General features: G+C 37.9%; 1 protein-coding gene and 1 pseudogene across 6 annotated transcripts in view; both read right to left on the reverse strand.

Annotated features, from left to right (window-relative positions):
- Positions 1-5,720, reverse strand: part of LOC127491715 (heterogeneous nuclear ribonucleoprotein C-like) — a 57,539-nt pseudogene extending 51,819 nt beyond the window's left edge.
- The window catches only part of PARD3B (par-3 family cell polarity regulator beta), a 1,151,792-nt gene that overhangs the window by 862,957 nt on the left and 268,015 nt on the right, over positions 1-20,820 (reverse strand). The gene's annotated exons all lie outside the window — the stretch shown is intronic.

Below are 20,820 nucleotides of genomic sequence, written 5' to 3' on the forward strand. Positions count from 1 at the left end.
GAAGAGAGAGAGTGGGTGGGTGGGTGGTGTCTTCCAGCCAGTGTTTTATTTCCCAAATGGCTGCAATGGCCCCCCTTCTTAATGATCTGAACAAGGTTACCGCCTTTCAACTTTCCAGACTTGGAAGAAGAGCCTCACTCTCCACTCTTAGAATTTAAGCCACCTTATGTTTCTTGAAACATGCTGGTGTTGAGAGAACACTACAGCCTGAGCAAAGAAGAGGAGGAACAGCTGGTGGGTAACTGCACATCCTGTCCTAACAATCCCACTGAAAGTCATAGTCCAAGTCAATAGAGGAGCCGTACATCTCCACTGCAAATCATTGCACACCTGCTTTTTCCTTGGCTCACTGTTGGCTCTGCAGCCGGATTAACATCTAAAACCTGGCCAGCAATCTTTCTGCTATCCTCTCCTGCTACAGCAGCTCAGGCATTTCTCTCATTAACATACTGAACCCTTAAGAACACAGCAGCCCACAACTTTGCCTTATGTTGAGAAGACCGCCCCATGTCAGACTGTGACTACAAGAGTGTTGAGAATCCCAGTGAATTTTTGGCAGTTCATGAAGTGAGGCTCTGTCTTGTTGGTAACATTGCTAGCTGTTGCAATTGATTGGTTCTTCACAAAGCCAAAAATCCTTAGCTGAAGATCAAACTCACTCAAACAAGTTTCATTAGCATACATTTCCAGGGATATGTAACCAAGAGAGAGGGAGAAGAAATTCCATTCTGTATCTCCTACTCCCAAGTTCTACATGAAGAGGCCAACTGCTTTTTGAGATCCACAACAAAGTCACAACTATTTGGATTTTTTCTGCTCACAAAAACACAAAAATCAACGGTTCGGTTCTTGTAGCCCTGGTTTTTGGAAAATGCCAGCCATGAGGAATAATGTGTACTCAAATGCAATATAATGGAAGAAGCCTTTAATAATAGGCACTTTGTACAAGGTGTGAGTACATAGGGAAACTACAAGAATCAGTTGAGCTATTGTCAAGTCTAGGCCTAAAGAAGTAAGAATTAATATTAGAGAAGAAATCAACGAAATTGAAACAAAAAAAAACACAAAAGATCAGCGGAAAGAAGAGCTAGATTTTTGAAAAAAATAAAAATTGACACACGTTTACTCAACTAACCCAAAAATAGAGAGAGAAGATGCAAATCAATAAAATTAGATATGAAAAAGGAAATGTTGCAATAGATACCACAGAAATAAAACAAAATTACCAGAAATTACTACAAAGAGCTGTACGCCAACAAACTGGGAAACCTAGAAAAAAAGAGATTCCTGGGACACCTACAACCTACCAAAACTGAGCCATGAATACATAGAAAACCTAACCAGAACCATAACCAAGACGGAAATTGAATCAGTAGTAAAGGCTTTCATATAAAAGAAAAGCCCAGAACCAGATGGATTCACTGCTGAATTCTACCAGACATTTAAAAAACTAACTCCAAATCTCCTCAAGTTATTCAAAACAATTGAAAGGGAGGGAATCCTCCCAAATTCTTTCTATGAAGCCAGCATCACCTTAATTCCTAAACCCTGAAAAGACACAACAGAGAAAGAGAACTACAGACCAATGGACACAGATGCAGAAATCCTCAACAAAATTCTAGCCAACCAAATCAAACAACACATCAGAAAGATCATCCACCCAGACCAAGTGGGATTTATCCCTGGTATGCAGGGATGGTTCAACATTCACAAATCAATCAATGTGATACATTACATTAACAAACTGCAGAACAAAAACCATATGATTATCTCAGTAGATTCAGAGAAAGCATTTGATAAAATACAACAGCCTTTCATGATGACATTTCTAAGCAGATCTGGTATAGAAGAACATTTCCTCAACATAATCAAGGCAATTTATGACAAACCCATGACCAGTATCATACTGAATCGAGAAAAGTTGGAAGCATTCCCATTGAGATCAAGTACCCTACAAGTATGCCCACTCTCACAATTGCTATTCCATATAGTCCTGGAAGTTTTAGCTAGAGCCATTAATCAAGAAAAAGAAAACAAAGCGATGCAAATTGGGAAGGAGGAAGTAAAATTATCCCTATTTGCAGATGATATGATTCTATAGATAGAGGATCCAAAAGACTCCACTAAGAGACTACTGGAACTCATAGAAAAATTTGGTAAAGTAGTAGGATATAAGTCAATACACAAAAATCAACAGCCTTTGTATACACAGACAATACCAAGGCTGAGATTGAGCTTCTAAGATCAATCGCATTCAAAATAGCAACAAAAAAGCAAATACATTTCTCTAAAGGGAGGAGAGAACTTCCACTTTGCTTTGGGCCCATCTAAATACTGACGGAGTTTGTAGACTCAAAAGGCTTCCATAGGGGCTGGTGCTGTGGCATGGCAGATAAAGGCACTGCCTGAAGTGCCAGCATTCCACATGGGTACCAGTTGAAGTCCTGGCTGCTCCACCTCTGATCCAGCTCTCTGCTATGGCCTGGGAAAGCAGAAGATGGCAAGTCTTCTTCTTTCTTCTTTCTACTTTCTACTTTCTACTACTACTACTTCTTTCCCTGCACAAGGTGCAGGGGCCCAAGGACTTGTGGGAGACCTGGAAGAAGTTCCTGGCTCCTGGCTTCAGATCAGCTCAGCTCTAGTTATTGTGGTCATTTGGGGATTGAACCAGCAGATGGAAGACCTCTCTGTCTCTCTCTCTCTCTCTGCCTCTCCTCTCTCTGTGTAACTCTTTCAAGTAAATAAACAAATCTTTTGGGGCCAGCACTGTGGTGCAGCAGGTAAAGCCACTGCCTGCAGTGCCGGCATCCCATATGGGCACCAGCTTGAGACCCAGCTGCTCCACTTCCCATGCAGCTCTCTGCTATGGCCTGGGAAAGCAGTTGAAGATGGTCCAAGTCCTTGGGCCCCTGCGCCCACTGGGAAGACCTGGAAGAAGCTCCTGGCTCCTGGCTTCAGATCAACACAGCTCCAGCCACTGCAGCCAATTGGAGAGTGAACAAGTGGATAGAAGACCTCTCTCTCTGCCTCTCATTCTCTCTCTGTGTAACTCTTTCAAATAAATAAATCTTAAAAATAAATATTTTTAAAAAAGCTTCCATAGCATAGGCAGCTGATGTCAAGAGCCTTGGGTAGTCACTGATATCATATATAAGAGTGTTAATTGTTAAATTAACAACAGGAGTCACTGTGCACTAACTCCTCATCCAGGACCTCTGTCCTCAATGAGTTATGAGAGTTAACTGTAAAACTAGTTCTCAAACAGTTTTGTGTGTGTGTGCGCGCGCAAATTGTTGAAATATTTACTTAGTATAGAGTTGGTCTTCTGTGTACAAAGATAACTGAAAATGAATCTTAATGGAGAATGGGACTGGGAAGGGGAGAGGGAGGAGGGAAGTGGGAGTGTGGGTAGGAGGGTAGGTATGGTGGGAAGAACCACTATATTCCCAAAGTTGTACTTATGAAATTTGTATTCCTTAAAAACAATTTAAAAAAAAAACAATGACCCAAGTCGTTGGGCCCCTGAACCCTCGTGGAAGAGCTGGAAGTAGTTCCTGGCTTCCAGCTTTGGATTGGTGTAGCTCCAGTCTTTGTACCCCTCTGGGGAGTGAACCAACGGATAGAAGAACTCTCTCTGCCTCTGACTCTGTATAACTCTTCCTTTCAAAATAAATAAATAAATATTTAAGAAAATGGCAGGAAAAGCTGGATATGGGAAAATATGAACCACCTGAAATGTGTTCCAAACTTTTCACCCTGGGAACAGCCATTTCTTCATAGGGAACTGAGGATCCCCAATGCAAGCCTCAAAGACAATGGGTGAAGAAAGGTGAAGGGAAGAGTTTATCAAACTGCAGCTAATTAATAATTTCTGCCTCAGAAATGAAGAATGTTGGTATTTGCAAAGGATATTTCAAGTAAGGAGCTATACTGTAGCACAATGAGTCTTTAAGAGGCTAGCCAAGTGCTTAAGTATTTTATCCTCAAAGAAGTTAACAGGAATAGAATATTCTGCATTACACAACATGGAATATTGTTTCAGGAGCGAACTATTTTCCCCATTTCGTCTCTCAGTATTTACTCAGATCTATTAATAGGGAACAGAGGGAGTGTTGCACTCTGTCCAAAATAACTGAGAAGACAATTTAAGAAATATGTTTATAGTGTGAATAGATTTGAAAATTACTTAAAGGAAGTTTACTTTGTATTTGGTCTTTGTAATCCATTTGTATGCTGCTTATATTTTGTTTCATTATCAACTGATAACTGCTAAATAAAGCTAAGTACTTTTAAATACTGAGAAATCCTAGAAGAGATTTGGGTTCCCAAAAACAACATTAACATAGTGCACAGAAAGACTGTTCCCATATATTTCAGTTTCTGCTATTGCTAACCTTTTAATGTGTGAGATATCAACATTAGTATGGTATGATCAGCACAATTAATGAAACATTATTGATATAATTAACTAAAGGCTATACTTTATTCACATTTTCTTAGTTTTTACTTACTGGCCTATTTTGGGTCCAGAATCCTATCCAATAATCTATTTACTTTTGATGTTTCTCTAGGCTTCCTTTGGCTGTGACTATTTTCAGACTTGCCCCGGTTTTGACAACCTTGATTGGACTAGAAGCACTGGTCAGGTGTTTTACAGAAGACACCTTCTTTTGAGTTCATCTAAACCTTTCCTTGTGATCAGACTAAGTTTATGGGTTTTTGAAAAGAAGACTGAACACTGAAGTGCTATGTCCATCAGATAACATCAAAGGGGTATACTGTCAGCATTTTCGCAGTTAGGTTAACCGAGATCACCTGGCTGAAAGTGTCCCTCAGTTATCCCCTTTCTACACTGCACCCTTTTAGAAGACAGGCACTACGCATAGCCCACACGTCAGCAGCATGAGGTCATGCCTCAGCTCCCTTTGTGGAGTACCTGCCTAAACTACTAGGAAATATTTTGCCTGGGAGACTGTACTTCACCCACGGCTTCATTTGTTTAATAATTTGTTTATATCAACAGACTTCATGACTATTTTTTACAGTGAGTTATACTGTCAAATCAAGTTTTTGTTGTTGTTGTTGCTCAAATTTTTCCAGCTTTAACCATCACGAGGGCTTTTCTCCCCCTGTGTCTTTTGGACATGCAAATCATTTTTTAACATTAAAAATCCCTTACTTTGGAACACTAAAATGTTACTAAAATCTGTCTGTATTTTCATATCCATTATCCAAACTCCCATTCTCCTCCCCCTCTCACCATTCTCAGCCACCACTAATTATGATTCTCTAAATTCCAATCTACTTTTTTAACTTCCACATTTGAGAACATACAGTATCAAGCTTTTTTATAAGAATGTACAAATATTACATGTACTCAAAAGTTTTAAATAATACAGTGATTTTAAAAAACTTTTGTTCATGACACTACAAGATGCTGTATGTTTCATGCTGAGAATCAGACATTATCCTAAGGCATCCACGGTCCTTTTATTAGATTATGCGATTAGAAACCTACAAGGAGTGCTGGATATACTTGCTGGTACTAGGGTATCACTGCTTCTAGGCCCACTCAGCTTTCAGAACAATATTCAAGGATGCTTCAAAAAGGTTTTGGTAAATATAATTACAAGGTAAGTTTATACTGGCACAAAATTTTTTTTTAAACTTTTATTTAATGAATATAAATTTCCAAAGTACAGCTTATGGATTACAATGGCTTCCCCCCCATAACGTCCCTCCCACCCGCAACCCTCCCCTTTCCCACTCCGTCTCCCCTTCCATTCACATCAAGATTCATTTTCGATTCTCTTTATATACAGAAGATCAGTCTAGCATACATTAAGTAAAGATTTCACAAAATTTTTTGAAATCCATTAACTTTTTGCCTACTACACATTTCCATGAACTTTTTGAAGATCCTTCACATGTGTACACACTAACAATATAGATGCATATTCATTTATAAATATCTATATGTACACATATGAATAAATGTATAATTATATTTATGTGTATCTTCTGTCTCTATTTGAGGCTAACCATGAGCTCATGCTGATGTCTTTATAATCACATAATTATTTTACCTCCTCATTTGTGTATCAACAACTTCTTTCTCTAGCTTACTTAATTTAACATATCCTAAGGTACATTTCAGCATATTCTTCCAAGATTTTAAAATAAAGAACTAATATTACAAGCAACAGTTCAATTCACATATATAATAATACATAGGTTCTATGAGGCTGTTACTAACAGTAGATGCTAACAAAGATTTCTTTTCTTATTGTGACTTCTACTTAATTTAAGTTAGCAAAATCATGGGTCTTAGCTAGGGCTGAAATGATCAACCTTAACTCCATATTTCTCTTGGGGCAAATTATAATTGGATGTCACACCTATTAACCCAACTTCATTCTGATAATTATTTAATAATTTTCCTCATATTTCTTTTTACAACTGCATTTAGAACAGCATTAATTTATGCGCTGATAACATTTTGAGACATATGAACTACTTAAAATTGTAATTACTGTATGATCATCCCAGAGGTATCATTGAAACTGCACTAACACATTTCAGATCAATACAGAAGCAAGACACTACTGCATTCTAGATATCTAAAAATCTCAACATTTCTACGAAGCTTAGTTTAAAAAGAAACAAATAGTTTACATTAATATATACCTTATATCTCAGAATGAAAATTCATTGTGAATAATGAATATTTTTATACTCATAAGCTTATGAATCTAACACTTCCACTCCTTCCTATGAGAAATGAGCATTACAGATAAACAATATTTAAAACTCTCAAGGTTATACATTTCTTAAATCAAAGTCAGACCATAAATCCATTTTTTTTACTCCACACTCTTTCCGGAGAAACAGCTGTTAGTTAATTCTTGTAATTCTACTTTTTGAATTCATAACCAGTTGAACGTCTCTGCCAAATAAGTTATTCCACAATCTATTTAAGATTGCTGGATACTAAAGAAATTTCTGGTGGAAATCTTCTCAGCAACAGAGATCTTCTGCCATTAGACTAAATCTGCATTGAGAAATAAATATATAAAAGTCTTCAATGCAAAAATACTCTAAGAAAACTTTTGCCCTAGTTAAAATGAAGTAACAGTGACTGAAAAGGCATTTTTAAGTAGACAAAATATAAAAGAGTTTGAACGATACACCTCAGAAAACAGAAGAGAATGACCCTTTGTGGTGGAATCAGAAGGCCATGCCAAGATGGCTGCTGGCAAGCATCAGTTACTCAGGGATGGCTTTGAAACCCACTTGGCAATGGAGCCTGCCTGGCAACAGGCTGTGATTGGTTAGGGCATAAACCGCCCCTTAACCAGATTGGCTGCCTTGGCTATATAAGCTGCTCTACCAACTGAAATAAATGAGTCTGTGAGTGTGAGCTGCTCGCCTCTGGCCCGCTTTCACCCAACTCCTGGTGTCTGTGTGGTTACTCCGTGCCTCTTGCCTCCACCGTGCTCCTCCTCTAAGAATGAATCCACAGCAACAATCCCTAAGACACAGGAACCTATAATTGCTTCCCTTACTACATGGTGGAAATTCCAGGCTACAGATTAGGGTGAGGCAATCAATTCAAAACCCATCAGACTTCCTATACTCAAGGGAAGAAGCTCAAAATCTGAAGACCCCATGGCAGGTCAAGTTTTATGAGAAAGAGGATATAGCTACACAAAGAAATGACTTAGCAATGTGCAGAGGGTTCCCCAAGTATTCAGCTGAGTATCATTCAGCACACAGCTCCCTTAGGAAACTACCTGAAAGAATTAGAAACAACAGTGCCAGCATTTACACCAAGCCAAGAATAGTGCTCTTCTGCAGCAGACAGAAAGAAAATCTCAAGATTCGAGGATAGAGAGGAGTACACTAAAAAGGCCATGACTCAGCAGTGTGGAACAATTAGACTGAACTGTTAGATCTCACCTAACAAATATTAAAATTAAGATCTCAAAGGCTTAGACTGTTTCCAAAAATGTTGCTGTGTCCTACAACAATGACCAAGACACTTATAGGAATAAAAATGATACCCAACACCTAAAAGTAAAAATAACAATGTTTCACATCCAATAAAAAATTACTAGGCATAACAATAATCTGGAAAATGTTTTAGCTCTACAGAGACAAATGAATCACTCTAAACTGACCCAGAACTGTCAGGGTATTAGGTATTAGGGTATTTGAAATAGCAAACAAAGACATTTAAAGCACTGTTATGATATATTCAAAACTGAAGCATAGATATGTAGTATATAAAAGGAGCTAAAACACTACTGGAGATAAAAACTATAATTGGTTAGAGGAAAAGGCACTGGATAGGATTGCGCTGGATTTGACATTGAAGAGGGCAAAGATGAGTAAACCTAGATACAGCAAAAGAAATTACACAGAGGGAACTCCAAGGTAACAAATAAGTTGTGAAAATTAAGCAGGGAACTTAAGCAGTGGAACAACTCCAAGCAGACTAACAGACAAAGGTACTATAAAAATCCCATGGAAAAATGTGCATTTTTAAAATCTCTACTATGGAGGCTGGCCGTGTGGCATAGAGGGTAAAGCCACCGCATGCATTGCTGGCATCCCATATGGGCAACAGTCAGAGTCCTGGCTGCTCCACTTCTGATCCAGCTCTCTGCTATTGCCTGGGAAAGCAGAAGAAGATTGCCCAGGTCCTTGGGCCCCTGCACCTGCATGGGAGACCTGGAAGAAGCTGCTGGATTCAGATCAGTGCAGCTCTTGGCCTTTTCTGCCAACTGGGGAGTGAATCAGCAGATGGAAGACCTTTTTCTCTTTCTCTCTCTCTGCCTCTCCTTCTCTCTGTGTAACTCTTTCAAATAAATAAATAAATATTTTTAAAAATCTTTATTATGTGCAAACTATGTATGCCTAGATTTTAAAATGTTTTATACCAAAATAAATGAATCTTTTAATTTGATATTTCATTGCAATTTCTGAAGTACCTCATACATGCAACTGGTTTCTAAAAGGAAAAGGGGGGGGAACAAAAATATTTTTTACAGTAACAGGAAAAAATGTTCAAAATTGTACTAAAACTATAAATTCTCCAATCCCTCAATGAACTCCAAGTACAAGAAACATAAAGGGATAGCATTTGCACTGGTGGTTGATTTGCTTGCTAAGGCATCTGCATCCCATGTTGGATTGCCTGGGTTCAAGACCCAGGTCTGAGGCCTGCACCGCAGCTCATTAGGCTGATTCTCCGCCTGCAGCACCGGCATCCAGGGTTCTAGTCCCTGTTGGGGCGCCGGATTCTGTCCCAGTTGCCCCTCTTCCAGTCTAGCTCTCTGCTGTAGCCTGGGAAGGTAGTGGAGGATGGGCCAAGTGCTTGGGCCCTGCACCCGCATGGGAGACCAGGAGGAAACATCTGGCTCCTGGCTTCAGATTGGCACAGCGCACTGGCCATAGCAGCCATTTGGGGGTGAACCAACGGAAGGAAGACCTTTCTCTCTGTTTCTCTCTTTCTCTAATGCTGCCTGCCCCCCCCCCCAAAAAAAAAAAGAAAGAAAAAAAAAAAGAAGACCCAGGTCTGTCTCCAACTCCAGATTCACGCTAATGTAGACCCTGGGATGCAGAAGGTGATGGATTGAATAACTGGGCTCCTGCCACCCACATGGAGACCTGGACTGAGTTCCCAGTTCTCAGTGCAGTCCTAGTCATTGCATGCAGTTGGGGACTGAGTCAACAGGTGATAGCTTTCCATAAATCTCTCTCTCGCTGCCTCTCAATTAGTAAATAATTAACTAAATATATTTAAATATTTGTGAAGGTGGGGCCAGTGCTGTGGTGCAGTGTGTTAATGCCCTGGCCTGAAGTGCTGGCAGCCATTTAGGCTCAAGTTCAAGACCCGGCTGCTCAACTTCCCATCCAGCTCTCTGCTGTGGCCTGGGAAAGCAGTAGAAAATGGCCCAAGTCCTTGGGCCTCTGCACCCATGTGGGAGACCCAGAAGAAGCTCCTGGCTCCTGGCTTCAGATCGGCACAGCTCCGGCCATTGCGGTCAACTGGGTAACAACAACAAAAAAGTCTTAAAGGGAAACAGCAGAAAGCAGACATCTATCCAGTGGAACAAAGGAAAGGCTGATAACCCGTGTTTTCTTAGTAATAACGCCAAGTGAGAAAAATGGTGGAGAACATCTTTAAGGTACTAAATGAAAAATATATTAATCTAAAACTATCAATAGGCAAAAAAACTTTCCATAGACAAAGATGAAATAAAGATATTATGGAACACAGAATAGCTTTAAAAATTTATATTTTCTACCATGAAATAAAATCAATATAAATTTTGGGGCAGGAATATATATATATATGTGTGTGTGTGTGTGTGTGTGTGTGTATATATATGAGATCAGACACAAAGAACAAAGAACACTGGAAATAGTAAAATACATGTAAAACTTTATTATTTAAGCATATTCTAAAAGTAATTGACTTAGTATAAATAACAGTAATAGTATTTGAAGTTTATAACATATTCTTAGTGAAATGTGTGAAGATAATGGAATAATATAATATTATAATGAGAAATTGAAACATTTTATACGTTGTATACTTACATAAAGTGAAATAGTATCAGAAAGACTCCTGTAAGTCAAAGCTAAAACTATAAATCTTAAAGCAACCACTAACATAATAAATCAAACAGTAAAATATAATGAGAAAACTACATAAAATAATTTAAAAATGCAAGCAAGAAAATTGAATATGAGTAACAGGGTAACAGATATAAACCTAACTATATCAATAATCACATTAAATGCAAATTGGTAATACAGTTAAAAAGCAGGCACTGTCAAACTGGATTTCAAAATTTAGAACCTATGGATATGCTACCTCCATGAAATGCACATCTAATATAACGCTACAGAGAGGTTAAAAGAGAAAGATGAGAAACATTACCATACCAACACTAATCAAAAGACAGTTGGGGTTGCTAAGTGAAACCAGGGAAAATAAATTTCAGAAGAAAGCACATTACAAAGAATAAAAGTGTGAGTGTGTGTGTGGGGGGGGTCATTTCAGGATGATAAGAGGTCAAATAATCAAATTGACATAAAAGTCCTGAATATGCATACATCCAATAGCAGAAGTTGACATAATGAAATGAAAGCTGATACTACTGGAAGGAGAAGTAGACAAATCTACAATTAGAGCCAGAGGTTTCAGTATTTGATATAACAAATAGAAAACCATAAAAAAACCATCAGCCTCACCTGATAGCACACATCAAAAATATTTTCGAGTTGGAAGTTGGCAGGTGGAGAGGCAGGTGGGGAGGGGGAAAAAAAAAAAGAAAAAAAATTATCAACCAATTTAAGCCTAGTTGACGTCTTTTAAAAAAATTAAAGCATTGCAAATCCACATGTCTCACTACATTAAGAAACATTCAACTCATATACAACATGTTCTATGACTAGAACACAATTAAATTAGAAATTAATAGAAGATTTTCAGGAAATCTGCAAATGTTTGGAAAGCAACACATTTCTAAATGCAGGATTAAGAAATAAAAAAATGGAATTAGAAGATACTTTGGACTGAGTGAAAATTAATAACATAAAAATGTGTAGGATTTTTCTAAAGCATTTAAGTAAAATAAGCAGCACTGAATAAATGCCCACATTAGAAAATGAAGATCTCAAAATCGACCTCAGCTTCGAACTTCAGAAAATTGAAAACAAAGAGGGAAATATTTACAACTGAAGCAGCAAAATGGGAATAATAAAGAGAGGGGAAATCAATGAACTGGAAAGGAGAAATACAGAAAATCAATTAGCCCAAAGCTGGTTATTTGAGAGTAATAAAAAGAAAACAATCTCTAGACAAATTGACCATGAATAAACAAGAGAAGACACAAATTAAGATAAAATTTACTAATAACAAGAATTACAGAAGTAATATCATGACAGAGTCCACAGACAATATAATTAAAAAAATTATGATTTTTGTCAATAAATTCAACAACTTAGACCAAGTACAAATAAATGTTGATATATACAACTAGTGATGCTCATTCAAAACGTATATAACCTGAATAATTCAGTATTAAAGAAACTGAATTTTTAAAAAATATTTTTACAAAGAAAACTCTAGGCCTAAACAATATTAATTTCACATCAAATCTCACAGAAAATTATAGAAAACATTTCACAACTCTGTAAATTACCGTGATAATCATAAAGAAACATTTCAGGAACAGAAAACTATGGAAATGGATACATAAAGTCTGAACAAAGGTTTTGCAAATAATAAAGACTTGTACCACATGGTTAAGTAGAACTTAAAATTCTACTCATATTCAGGGATGGTTTAATATTACAAAATTAAATGACATAAGCTACCATATTGACAGAAAAAACTCCCATAAACATCTCAATAGAAGCAGAATAAAGCAGTACATGCAATATCTGTCATGCCCTACAAATAACAAAACAAAGAAAAGCTCCTCTCAGCAAAATAGAAACAGGTGAAAATTTCTTCAGCTGGCAAACGCTTCAATGAAAGCCTACACCTGATATTTTATTTAATAGTGAAATACTGAAGTTTCCCGTTCCCCTAAGTTCAGAAACAAAACAAGGATGTTCACTCTCACCTCTTCTATTCAACACTGTACTGGAGATTCTAGCTAATGAAATAAGGCAAGTAAAAGAAATAAAGTTGTTTGAGTTTGGAAAAAAGAAATAAGACTCTTTATTCACAGGTCAAGATAATTTATATAGAAAAACTTAGAAAAAAAAAGGGTATTGAGACACATGAATGTGTTTAGCAAGTTTCAGGATATAAGATCAACACAACAACCTATTATGCTTCTACATGCTAGCAGTGAAAAATTGAAACTAAAATTGAAATTAAAATGACTATAATTTATATACATAGGTATAACCCCAGTGAAATGTAAGATCTATATAGTAAAAACACACATTTCTAAGATATATTAAAGCAGAATTTAAAAAGTGTAGAAATGTACCTTCTTCATGATTTGGAAGACTCAACATTCTTATGGTACAAATTTTCCAAATTGGTCTACATTTATATTATAATTATTCCAAGTTCCCAGATCAACTTTTAGAAATGGATATTTCTCCTGCAGGCTCACTCTGAACATTTATGAGGCCAACATTCAAACTGCCTCAAAATTGGACTCAATATAGGTTTTTGCCTTCAATACATTTATTTTTTTCTATATAGGGAGCTATTAATCTAAAGCATTTTTCAATGTTTCATCAAAAAACCTACATTTTTATGTACAGCAGCAAAATATACATACTGTAAAATCCACCCTTTGGGGACCGGTGCTGTGGCATAGCAGGTAAAGCCATTGCCTACATGCAGTGCCTATATCCCATATGGGCACCTGTTCGAGTCATGTCTGCTCCACTTCCAATCCAGCTCTCTACTATGGCCTGGTAAAGCAGCAGAAGATGCCCCAAGTCCTTGGGCCCCAGCACCTGCATGGGAAGACCCAGAGGAAGCTCCTGTCTCAGATTGGCACAGCTCAACAGTAAAAGGAAGAGAATGTAGAAGTCTACAATAGTATATCTTGAGATTGTTAGACAAACAGATATTCTTTAGCTTTCTGGATCCTATGCTGACCATTATATCCCAGAATACAACCTCTGATTCTGTGCGCACATTTCAGTAGTTGCTTCCAATATGTCTTCATCAGGAACTTAGAAATGAGGGAATGAGAGCAATTTACACTAACTGTGACAGACTATTCCAGTATAGCCAAAAACACAAAATTCCCAATCTACCCCCAAGAAACACTGAGGAGCATAGGTAGAAGTCCATAAATGCAAGTACAAATGCAAACTACATATAAAGACATTCCTGAAAGGGAGACACAATTCTGCAAGACAAATGTACAGACCGGTGCCTTCACTCTGGAGATGAGACTGGAAACCGGTTCCAACATAAACAGAAGTGATGAACAAAGACCAACAAACGCAAGGGTTTTGAAAGGCAAAACATCATGCTTTTCTTATAGAAAGTCTGTATCTCCGAATTTAACTGTATCTCCTAAGGAAATTATATTCATTTAAGGCCTCCTTAGCCCTTTAAGTCACATAAAGAAATGTGGCTTCAAATTATACAGACTATCTCTCTTTTCCCATTGAGCCAATGGCATTCTTCCAAAAAATGGTCTTGTCTTGTAGAAACATTGATTTGGCAATAAATTATATTTTAAAAAGCTCAAAAATGTAACATGTATCAAATGTTGATATGAAACACATTTATTTAAGGCCAATGCTGTGTTGTAGTGAGCAAAGTGTCTGCTGGAGCGCTGGCATTTCATATGGGCGCCAGTTCTAGTCCAGCCTGCTCCTCTTGCAATCCAGCTCTCTGCTACAGGCTGGAAAAGCAGTGAAAGATGACCCAAGTACTTTGGCCCCTGCATTCCTCTGGCAGAGCTGAAGAAGCTCCTGGCTCCTGGCTTTGCATTGGATCAGCTCTGGCTGTTGAAGTTGTTTGGGGAGTGAACCAGCATATGGAAGACCCTTCTCTCTATCTCTTTCCCTCTCCGTGACTCTACCTCTCAAAATAATAAAGTTTTTTTTCAAATACACTTATTTCACAAATAGGGGAAGAAAGTACAAAGAACAGTGAAATGGTGATGTTTGCTTACAAGTTTTATGACATTGTTCAAGCTTTCTTTTTGCAACCACTTTTGATGTAATCCTCTAGTGAGCCACTATTATCTACAGGTAGACTCCACTGGTACTATATTCATTTTCTTAACTTTGCTTTATGAGAATAACATAACAACAATACAACCAAGGAAAGCAAGATACATTATTTCCTCATGTCACAAAATATTTTTTTGAACTGACTACACTTCCTTTCAGATAGTAAATTTGTTCCTCAATGAAGCATGAGAATTCATTGCAATAACCTAATAAATATAAGGCAGAATGTAATATTATACCTAGATTCTTGTTAACAAAACCACTGTAATAAATGTCTTACATTCCATATAAGGTATTAATTATTAACAATATAAAACTGCTTATTATCTTGGGAAAGCTTCAAGTTCTGTATTACAAAGTTTTAAATCTAATGAATAGCTTAATATGAGTATTAAAAGAACAATCAAAACATACTATATCAGAATATTGCATAGCCAAAGGCACATTGTGATTGAGAACATACTACCTGAAGTTGAAAATATTAGACTAGTAACCAGAAAACTATACTGACTTCATTACCATGCAAACCACAAAAAGTCACCAGTGAACGGGGCAGTAAGGAAGAAAACACACTGCTCAGCATCATAAGGACATGTGTGACATCTAATGGCAGGAGATCTTCAGTTTGGTAGTGTGCCATTTGCCTGAGTATGCTCATTCTTCATGTCTGCAATTCGGTGATATAAACAATCACAATAAGTCACCATTTACCAGGTTCCCCAGACATGAATGGTCTATGTTGACATGTTCCGAAGGAAGAAGGGGCCATAGAGCTCCTTGAGCTTTCAAATAACTTACCAGTCTCTTAGTCTTGGGGATGGTAAATTCCTATCTCTGGCTTGTGTGCTAAAGGACTGTGGGCTTTCTGGTTGTAGCATGCCGCACAGTGGATCAAGATTCTCCTCCCCACTGTGGAGATGAGGGAAATTGCTGCTCTTTGTCTAGATAATACTGTATCTCTCCACCTAGGATTGCTTCCCTGTTTGTGCAGTGCTACATTGCACCCTGTGAGATAACAGGTAACAGCAGTTCCAAAGGTAAGTGTGCAGTCACATCAAAAGACGACACTGGTAAGCCGGCGCCGTGGCTCAATAGGCTAATCCTCCACCTTGCGGCGCCGGCACACCGGGTTCTAGTCCCGGTTGGGGCGCCGGATTCTGTCCCGGTTGCCCCTCTTCCAGGCCAGCTCTCTGCTATGGCCAGGGAGTGCAGTGGAGGATGGCCCAGGTGCTTGGGCCCTGCACCCCATGGGAGACCAGGAAAAGCACCTGGCTCTTGGCTCCTGCCAGGATCAGCGCGGTGCGCCGGCTGCAGCGGCGGCCATTGGAGGGTGAACCAACGGCAAAGGAAGACCTTTCTCTCTGTCTCTCTCTCTCTCACTGTCCACTCTGCCTGTCAAAAAAAAAAAAAAAAAAGACGACACTGGTAAAAGAGGAGACAGAAGGCAAACAGCAACTGAGATGACAGTTGACAGTACTTACCAGCATAGCATATTAATTATGACATCATCAATATTGTTACTACCTTTTCCACTCACATTCTTTAGGGCTAACGCTGTTGATAATGTATACCCCACCTTCTATAGGAAGATCTTAGTTACTTGCAAATAAAGGCATATATGCAACAGACAGAAAAGTCAAACATGTAGAATGATTAGGAAACATCTCAATCACACTTGTTAAAAAAGGTTTCTGAAATTTACTTTCAATTCCTGATCACATAGACAACAAGGGAAGATTAATATAATACTTAGGTTCTTTTTTCTTAAGATAAAGGGGAAAAACTATATTTTAGAGGAAAGAAATTATTTCCTATTAGAAAACTTTAAAAATAATTTTCACATTGGTACTGACACAAGCATTGTTAAATGTAAAGTAGGAAAATAATTGTTTGGATCTTATAATTGTTCTCAGTAATGCCAAAGATTTAAAGCAGAGTTCAAGAAATGCATTTTGTGCTAGGCTAAATTAAAGGCTAATGATCTAATCACATAAGTAAGAGATTAAAGCAATGTCTATAGAATGTTTCCCTTTGGAGAAAGTTTGAGTTGTTGCTACTGCATTTTCCTTGTTCATAAAAGGAGAGAAATTTACAAGCTATGGTATCAAGTGGCAGGACAGAGATCTACCTCAGTGTTAACTCCGACCAGTCTGTTCAGTATTTCTCCCCACCAAAGCCCTTCTGGCTTTTGTCATCAAGCCCCAAACGTCCCTCATATCTAACCAGTTGTCTCTAAAGTCCACCCACAGAAAACCACATGAATGCCTCTTGCTCATTGAGGTTCCTGTGGCATGTATCAATGTAACCATTAATATGGGCTTTCTGTTCTCAGTGAGGAAGGAATCCCCTCAAGTCATCTAAAATCACGATCAATCTCTTTATATAAAACTGGAAAAAGAAAGGGGGCAGGGCTTAATAGAATCTCATTTTGACCTGCCAGAAGCATTACTGGACTAACCAGAATGGAAGGAGACATTTTTTCTAAACTAAGTTTGGACAAATATGAACACCTAACCTAGTCATTGTTTAATGTTTACGTTTTGAATACTTCTAGCTCCATTCCATGACTTGTACTATCTATCTTGGATTTTACATTTCTGAAGTAAAATGACTACCTGTGCTCAAATGAGTTTATGCAGAAACAAACATGTTGTTAAACATAAGCAACTCTATAAATTTTTTATATATTTTATTTAATGAACATAAATTTCCAAAGTACAGCTTATGGATTACAATAGCTTTCCCCCCATAAATTCCCTCCCACCCACAACACTCCCCTCTCCCAGGCCCTCTCCCCTTCCATTCACATCAAGATTAATTTTCAATTATCTTTATATACAGAAGATCAATTTAGCATATATTAAGTAAAGATTAACAGTTTGTACCCACACAGAAACACAAAGTATAAAATACTATTTGAGTACTAGTTATAGCATTAATTAAACACCTAAGAGTAATTGTGTATTAATTACATAAATATTTTTAATTAATGATGATGATACAAGGGAAAATTATCCAGAGATACTGTCATGGTGGCATGGCGGGTAAAGACACCACCTAAGATGCCAGCATCCCATATGGGCGTTGGTTCCTGTCCCAGATGTTCCACTCCCATCTAGCTCCCTGTGAATGGCCTGGAAAAAAATCAATAGAAAATGGCCCAAGTCTTTGGGCACGTACCACCCATGTGGGAGACAGGGATGAAGCTCCTTTTTCTGGCCTGGCTCAACCCTAGCCATTGTAGTCATATGGGAATGAGCAGATGGCAGGTCCCTCTCTCTCTCACTTTCAAATAAATAAAAGGGAGGAAGAGAGGGAGGAAGGGAGGGAATAACCCAAAAGCCAATGAGAGTAAGTAGCAGTGATTTCAGACAAAGACAGTATTTAAAAATTAAAGAAAAACACGAATCATCTGTGTAACAGGATTCAGCACCACAATGCATTCCCAGTGTGTACAAAAGCTGGTGAATAGCACCTCAGCACAGCAGACTAAGCCTTCAGGGATTCTCTAAGTCACTATGGAACAATTACATAAACTTACAATTAAATGAACTCTTTAAAGCAAATGTATAAAACTCAGAACTGATCACTTCTAATTACTTGATTATTTTTTAACTGTTATCTCTGCTTGAGGTTATTTACATCTATTATTATCTAGGGACTGGAAAGACTATAAGGGTGTGCTACTACACATATTTTCCCAATCTTCTGTTCATTAATATCACAATAGTATATTGGAATCAGCCATGTTGGAAATATTTTCACCATGGTAATTGCAATTACTACCATTCAGTCCCATTCCACCTTGTTCTGGTCCTGAAAGCCAGTTGATGAACCATTACCAACCAGTCCTCCACTTCAGACACTTAACCACCACCACCACCATCACCACCTCAATACCAGTTATGTTAGTGTGTCATGGTATAAAGGATACATTACAAATATTACTTTGTAATAGTTTGCTTCCTTAACATCCTTGGGGTACAATCTCTCTTATGGGGAATTTACAGAGATTTCAGCTGTTTGTATCAAAGATTGACTTGAAATTTTGCACATTCAGAAAGTCAGAGCCATGTTGCTTTGAAAATTACCAACATTTACAAAATGCCCAAGTACTTTGATTGATTTAATCCACATCGACAAAGCACCTATGACCTAGTTCAAGCCTCTTTCTGTCTCTCTGAATTCCAAGTAAATTCCATTACCTTTGAATACAAGTATATTAGAATTGCACAAAAACAAGGTGTTCACCAAAGTCTTGCAAAAAGTGCAAGAAGAAGATTTCAATACATTACACTGCATTCAAATATGCTTCACATCAGTGTATTCAGTGGCTGTAAAACATGCAGACTCAAATTTATCTTGACTGAAAGAGGTCAATGATAAGTGAGATTATGAAAAAGACAATTCACTGGACACACTGGAACCATACTCTCACTTAAAGGACTACTTTTCAGAATGATAATCATACATGTGTAAATATTTGCATCAGCACTGAAACAAAACTAAACTTGTGTATGACTCATTAAAGAGCATTTTATTTTCAGGAAAAATTATGATGTCTTTAGCACAGACTATGTAAGCCATTCCCATGACACAGGAAGAACTTATGTCTCTAAATATATGAATATGTCTTTAAAATATGAATGAAATATTCTGTATAAAGCTAACATTTTATTTCCATCAAAGAGAGGAATAAAAAGAATAAGAAAGAGTGGAGCACAGTAAGCCTTATATATTTTACAAATACAAGTCACTCTAAAAAGCAGCCTGTACTATTCTTGGGGACTTTTGATCACATTGGATTAAACAAAACTGGTCTTCCTTTTTCCTTCCTGACTCATACCCACGAAAATCAGGACTAATAAAATAGCCATAAGAACTGAAAGTCGGGGCTGGCACTGTGGCATAGTGGGTAAAGCCATCACCTGCAGTGCTGACACCCCATATGAGTGCCGGTTCGAGTCCCAGCTGCTCCACTTCCAATTCAGCTCTCTGCTATGGCCTGGGAAAGCAGTAGAATATGGCCCAAGTCCTTGGGCCCCTGCACCCGTATGGGAAGACCCAGAGGAAGCTCCTGGCTCCTGACTTCGGATCAGTGCAGCTCCGGCCGTTGTGGCCAAATGGGGAGTGAACCAGCAGATGGAAGACCTCTCTCTGCCTCTCTCTCTCTTCTGTGTAACTCTGACTTTCAAATAAATAAATAAATCTTAAAAAAAAAAAAAAAAAAGAACTGAAAGTCAGTGATTCCATTTGCCACCAGCTGTTTGTGAAGTGCGATAAGATTCAGGTGATGAAGGGTCTATAAAAAATGCAAAACTTTATTATTATGTTCAGCAGCCCAGATTAAGAGAGATGTAGGAGGTAATCAAGCAATTTGTGGAGAAGATATCTAAAAGAATTAAAATTAGCTGAAACACACCAGGTTGTAAACTGTCTGCATTTGAAGCCACAGACCTTTCTAATTGCCTACTTAAGAAAATCCAGTACTCTACACAGAACTGAATTTATATTTTAGGTGCCACTTGGTTTGAGGTGGGTCGGGAGTAGGTGGCGGTGGCAGGATTGAAGGTCATCCAGCACGTGGGCTGCATGAGGCCCATGGAATCGTTTGGTCAGGTCCTACAAAGGAAACCGCAGGTGGTACACAAAATTCAACAAATCTATTATCTGACTGATTTTTAAGTTGATAGTTTTGTATGACCCACAAATGATGTTACAAATATCCAAATGGCCTTTGGCAGGAAAAAGGTTCCCTACTCCTCTTAGAGATATAAGAATGGATAGTGGTGAACATATTATATGTGATTCCATATCGAGAAGTCATAAATTCCAAGTTTCTTTTTCTCTCTTCAGCTTCTCTATCATTGAAAAACAAACGATTTCGCTTCAAAAAGGAGTTAAGCTTTTGTCTGGTTTTCCTTATGATATAGCACTATGACAATAAAGGGTACGGATTGCTGCTCTTTGGTCAATATAGAACCTGATAAAAAATAAAAAAGCTAGGGTTTCAATGATTTGCTTTAAGATTTCAAGCTTAAATCCATTATTGCTGTATTCTTTAACAAGTAAAAGCACTGA

This window comes from Oryctolagus cuniculus, chromosome 3 (assembly GCF_964237555.1).
Source record: "Oryctolagus cuniculus chromosome 3, mOryCun1.1, whole genome shotgun sequence".
Classification (NCBI taxonomy): Eukaryota; Metazoa; Chordata; class Mammalia; order Lagomorpha; family Leporidae; genus Oryctolagus; species Oryctolagus cuniculus.